Raw genomic sequence first — 6,923 nt, forward strand, 5'->3', positions numbered from 1 at the left:
TCTTCCTGTTGATTGACAACCTTCTCAACGGGTTATAGAACGGGCGATAGAAAATACGGTTTGTACAGTATAAAAACCATTACGCCTATGGAATGTCCCCATAAAACATGTAAACCAGTGTGTGTGTGTGTGTGTGTGTGTGTGTGTGTGTGTTTAAGAGAAGAGTCTGGAATGCTAAAGTTATCGGTGTGAGTCAAAGATGGATGAGAGCTGCTGGCAGAAAGCTGTCAGTCATCACTGCTGTCAGACTGGAGCAGGGCAGGAAGCACCATGTCGCATGGGGTGAAGGTTGTGTGTGTGTATGTTGAGACAGGAACTGTGACAGTGTATGGCAGAGCTGGAATTCAGAACTGATTGACACTGACTTGTTAATTTCAATTCCAGTTGTGGTAGTAAACAGGATGAAAGATTGTATAGATACAGTATAGAGTAAACTGTCCCAACAGAACCTGCTATTAAGCATCCTAATATAATATAAAACACACACACACACACACAAAAAAAAAAACACTTCGTGTAGCAGTACAAATCTGGCCAACAAATGTTGTAAATACCAAACAGTATGAATATAACATTTTAAAAACACTTTTTTAAAGTTTTTACATGCAATTAAACTTTTCATAAGATGGATCAGAATGGCTCATAGCAGCAGTGAGTTTGCACAAGCTCAGGTAAAATGCAGATTAGCTTTTCTGCTGTTTATTAGCATCTCACCACAGCTTAGCACAGAAAATCCTCCAGAGACAGAGACAACCACAGGCCGCTGTAAACATTATGAGTCACAGTGTTCCCTTCTCCCTCCTGACATCATTTCTCATCTCATATGCTCTCCCTGTTCCTTACACTTTTCCTTTTGCACTGTAAAGTGTAAAGCACTGGTGGTCACCAGATCTTAGTTAAATGTAAAGGTGTAGTTAATCCCAGAAATGATAAATCTGATGCTGATGCTCTCATGCTCTCAAAACTGTGACTTTCTCCTGCAAAACATAAAAGATATTTTGAAAAAAGTGTGTACACAAAATGAAAGTCACAACAGCATAATGTTATAATAATTGTAATTGTGTAATTGTGCCAGGGAATATTTTTTATTCCTGTATCTTTAATTTGAGCAGAATTTTGTTCATTTTGGTCGCTTTTTTGCTACAAGTCCCGGTTAATTTCCAACCCTGGTTTCTACTGACTTTAAATGTACAGTATGTGCATAATTATTAGGCACATTAATATTCTGGTCATATTTTATTTACAAGCACATTTGACCAATTTCAAACCATATCAATCTTAATAACTACTATTAATTTTGTATTTAATCACTTATAAGTAATATATAATTATCCATGAAGGCTGGAAGTGAAAAACTCCTTATATTCAGGTGTGCGTAATTATTAGGTACGTCTTCTTTTACAGATAAAATGGGCCAAAAAGACTGATATATATATATATATATATATATAAGACTAAAAAGACTAAAAAGTCATAACTTATTAAATGGCCATGAGAAGGATGCAATACTAATGCAATACTAGAATTTGCAGAGGTAAAGTATGACCATTGGACAGTGAAATGCTCATTGGGTCAGCATGGTCAGAAAAAAGCAGGTGGAGAAAAACAGAAACATGTTAACTGCAAAAGAATTAAGAATTAAGGTGAGGAATTAGGTGAAAACCTTCAGGAACCATTTAGTCTCCATCACCACCACTTTCCAGAACTGCAACCTACCTGGAGTCTCCAGAAGTGCAATGTGTCAGGTTCTCAGAAAAAATCCTGAAGTGAAATGCTGAAGTGTTGTGAAATACATAAAGACTGATTTTTTTTATAGGCTTTCTAGACTGATAAGTTGAGAGTGACTCTTGAAGGACCAGCATCACATCCTCTATGCCGCTCTTTCAAGAATTTATCTTCCAGAATAAGTTTTGAGAGTTCATTTTCAGACTGAAAATGTCTAAAAGTCTAAAGATGTCTAAAGATCTCCTATCCTGAAATGTCTGTCTTGCAGAAATTGATGGCAAATGGACTCCCAAAATTTACTGCCAGATACAGGAAGAAAAATTCTTCAAGAAGAGGTACAAGAGGATGTGGTGCTGGTCTGTCAAGACTCACAATCAACGTATCTGTCTTTAAAGCCTATAAAATGTCTATAAAGCAGTCTTTGTGTATTTCATAACACTTCAGCATGTTATTCTTATTAAGCGAGGGTCATTTTTTAGGATTTTTTACTCAAGCAAAGTCTCTGGGGGAACCTGACACATTGCACTTGTAGAGACTCAAGGTAGGTTGCAGTTCTGGAAAATGGTGGTGCTGGAGACTAAATGGTTACTGATTGTTTCACACCTAATTTTTTTTACCTTAATTAATTATTTTGCAGTTAATGTGTCTTTTCTTCTCCACCTATTTTTCTGACTTTTCTGACCCAATGAGCATTGTGCTGTCCAGTGGTCATGCCTTAACTTTGCAAATTCTAGTATTGCATCCTTCTCATGGGCATGTAATCATTTTTGACTTTTCAGTCTGAGTTGAACCTCTTTTTTGGCTCATTTAATTTTTACAAGAAAGCATGCCTAATAATTATGCACACCTGAACATAAGGATTTTTTCACCTCCAACCTTCATGGACAATTATATATCAATTATAGATGATTAAATACAAAATTAATAGTAGTTATTAAGATTGATGGTTTGGAATTGGTAAAATGTGCCAGAATATGACCAGAATATCAATAATTACGCACACACTGTATACCATTCGAGTTGAAAGCATATGTTCTTTTGTGTTCTGCAGACAAAAGAAAGTCAAACCGATTTGGAATTATATGAGGGTGTGTAAATAAGGACAGAATTTTAATTTTTGGGTGAACTATCCATTTATGTCTGCGACTGTCCATGACTGATATAACACTTGTTTACTCTGTAAGAACTGAGACTGCATGATCCTGTCTCAGATTAGACTGCAAGGCCTTGTGGTCAGGAGTGCAAAGACCCGTCATATGAGCAAATGCTGAGATTAGCTATGCATGACACTTCTTTTGTCATCACCTCATTAATGACATATATCCCAGCTAAGGACAGAATGGAGAGGCACAACAACATGAGGGGTAAAAATAGCACCACTCCGTCAAGACAAACATTCTTTATTTGCCTGCACACAGGGTGTGGAAAGATATTTGTGTGAATTTTTCATTTTTGACAGAACTATTTCTGTAACATCTCATCTTAAATACATTAAAAACATCTCTTTTACATGTTTATGTTTAGTCCGATCAAAATGGCAGGCTCATATTGCAGACATGCTACACGTACAATTGAGCAGCATAGATCACTGTGTGACTTACATATTCACTTACATAAGAGACTTCCTAAGTGGAAAATAATGACTAATATAGCAACAGACATTTAAAAATACTAGATACAATATGTCAACACATTGTCATTTGTCATTCTTAAGGCATTCCCCAAAGTCTTCGCATTTTTAAAACATGTTAAAGGCACACAGGAACTAAACTAATCAAAGATAACAGGAGAGGACAGAACGGGGGGAAACACAACAAAAAAGGTCTGTAATCCTTAAAAAATATGTTTTTCTTTCTTTCTTTTAAACTGTGTCAAATTAAATGAATCAATGCATGAATACGGTAAATAAAGAAATGAATAAGTTCTTCATTATTCCATGACATTACATATTCCTGCTCATTGAAGCTGAATTTTGCTTAAATATTGATAACACCTCAGGTGCACGAAGTAAAAACAAAATATCCTTACATTTCAAATTAATTTAATAGCAATGAATGTAATGTAAATTTGAATGTTCTCAGTACCACATGATGCCAGTAGAGGGCGGAGTTTGCCTTTCTATTGACGAATGGCTTGAGTTATACTGGTGTAGCCTGCAGCACCCACACTTTGAGCTTTTAATGAAACTTTAATTCACATTAGTGTTTATTTGTCTTATTAATATGCATTACAGTAGTTCTTTGTTGACAGATTTCTTGGTCTGATAGTGCTAAATCAGAAATTAAAAATTTCCATTTTATGTGCCCTGTATTCGGCAGCTCTTCATGTGCAATGATGCCATCTTGTGCCAAAGCTGAATAAATAGATCTAATCCTATCATTACATATAATGCAGTTAACACTATGTGAAACAAAGGGTGAATTTGTTAATTCATAATTTTCATAGTTTTGTTTTTATATATAAAAAAAGTAATAAACATGACCAGTGAAAAGATAATGGTAGATTTCTTTGTCCTACATGGAACTGCTGTTACAAAAGCGGCAGTGTTTTTTTTTTTTTTTTTTTACATCCTTAAGAATGGTTAAATAAATTACAACTTTTATAAAACTTTTGTGTTTTATTAGTGTCTATTTTAGTAAATGGCAGTCATTTTTTTTTTCATCCATATATTTCTGAAAGCATAGGAACTTGAAAGATTTTGTCTTTGGAAACCATGTCCTCTGGTGTGACAGCATATCCTGAATTTAAATCGGCCAATTCCAGAAAAACAAAATAAAATTAGTTGAAGGACCCCATTCATGGTCATGTTACTGAAGCCCACTCTAAAGCCCATGACATGTGCACATTGTTAATTTTTGTCTCAGAATTTGTCTTCAAATATTTAACTTTTTAGAACCAGTACAAAGGTGTTATGTTTTGTTGTCATTTGGTGCGACATCCCTGAATCATATTTTTAATTTAAAAAATGGAAAATAATGCAAATGTGTCTTTCAAACCGCTAATGCATGTTAGCTTGGTCAATAGCAAGGTCATTAATTGAAACAAAAGGCTGAAACATTCTATGGTGTGACAGAAGGACACAGATGTCACACCAGAAGACAAGGCCTCTTTTGATAATTTTCAGTGTTCTTAAATGCAATAATTACATTAAATAAACTATTTTCTGATGTTTTTTGCAGAAAACTTGTACTGTTATAAAATGTCATGGAAATAAGTAAAAAAAGTGATGCTTTGATTTTGAGAGAGAAAGAATTGAGGGAGTGAAATTAGTGAAAGAGAGAGGACACGGAAATATAGACAGAAAATTAACAGGGATCCACCAGAATTGAGGAGATCCTAAGAGAGCGATGCAGAAAGTAAATAGAATCAAAATGAATGCCTTAATAAGAGTAGCCATATAGTTTTAAAAAATCTTAATGAAAATAGTTTGAATATCAGTCATATTAAGCTGTGCCACACAACGCAGCAGGGGGGCTAGAAGAGTTTCAGTAACATATGATTGACTAAGAGACAAAATTTTGTTGATGAAAATTATTTTGGTTTGTTTAAAAACATGTTAATATTGTTTGTATCAAAATTAAACTTTCTTACTTCTCTGACATGTTCAAAATTAAATAGAAATACTTAATACTTAATACTTTAATAACTATCATTGATGTCCTTTAGTTTGACATAATGTCCTATGGTGTGACATTATTAGATATAAATATATATGTACAGTACAGACCAAAAGTTTGGACACACCTTCGCATTCAGGTGTGTCCAAACTTTTGGTCTGTACTGTAGATATGAATACAACTGAAAAAACTTTTGAAAAATATCTTTCAGGTGGTCAAATAGCAAATAGCAAATAGTGGAGCTCTGCAGCAAACCTACTGGTAAAAGTTATTTGCATTTTTTTTTTTTTTTTTTTTTTTTAAATGGGCAAAAATCTTACACTAAACCATGTGAAATTATCCATGTTATCCCCATGAATTAAAGTTAGAAATGTGGGTCTTTTATGAAGTGAATTTTACATAAAAAAGCAGTTATTTTTTTATAAAAACCCATTTAAAAATATGTATTTATTAATTTATATATATTTAAAAAATATCACTTACCCACTGAAAACTGAACAGATGTAGAGTAAAAACTTTAATAAACAGAAAACGATGTACAAGAGCATCATTTTGGAAAAAAATATTACTCATCTTTTATTTACATTTGAACAAAAAGTGGCATGTCCAAAATTATTCATACCCTTCTCAATAATCAATAGAAAAGCCTTTATTAGGTATTAAAGCAATCAAACGCTTCCTATAATTGCTTACCAGATTTTTGCATGTCTCAACTGGTATTTTTGCTGGTATCTTTAATGATGAGCTCCAACTCTCTCAGGTTGGAGGGTCTCCTTGCCATCACCCTGATCTTTAGCTCCCTCCACAGATTCTCAATTGGATTTAAGTCAGGATTCTGGCTGGGCCACTGCAAAACGTTAATGTTTTTGTCTGCTAACCATTTTTTCACCACTTTTGCTGTGTGTTTTGGGTCGTTGTCATGCTGAAATGTCCACTGGTACCCAAGGTCAAGTTTCTCTGCAGACTGCCTGATGTTGTTGTTGAGAATTTTGATGTATTGCTCCTTTTTCATGGTGCCGTTTACTGTGATTAGGTTCCCTGGTCAACCGGCTAAAAAAAAAAAAAAACTAAAACATTAGGTTCCCCCACCATGTTTGACAGTGGGGATGGTGTTCTTAGGGTTGAAGGCTTCTCCTTTTTCACACCTAATAAAGGCTACATCATTGTGGCCAAACAATTCAATTTTTGTTTCATCTGACCATAAATCTTCTATGTCCAGAAAAGCATTTGCAAAGGCCAAGTGGGCTTTTGTGTAAGTGGTGTCCTCTTTGGTCTGCGTCTGTGGAACCCAGCGGTGTGCAGTGTCTGTTGGACTGTCTGCCTTGAGATGTTGCCACCAGCAGAGCCCAGATTCATCAGGATGGCCTTGGTGGTGATCCTTGGATTCTTTTTCACCTCTCTCACTATCCTCCTGGCCAGCACAGGTGGAACTTTTGGCTTCCGACCACGTCCTCTGAGATTTTTCACAGTGCGGAACATCTTGCATTTTTAAATAATACTTTGCACTGTAGCCACTGGAACTTCAAAACATGTAGATATAGTCTTAAAGCCCTTTCCTGACTTGTGAGCAACCACAATTCA

Source organism: Garra rufa, chromosome 4, assembly GCF_049309525.1.
Source record: "Garra rufa chromosome 4, GarRuf1.0, whole genome shotgun sequence".
In the NCBI taxonomy this organism is placed as follows: Eukaryota; Metazoa; Chordata; class Actinopteri; order Cypriniformes; family Cyprinidae; genus Garra; species Garra rufa.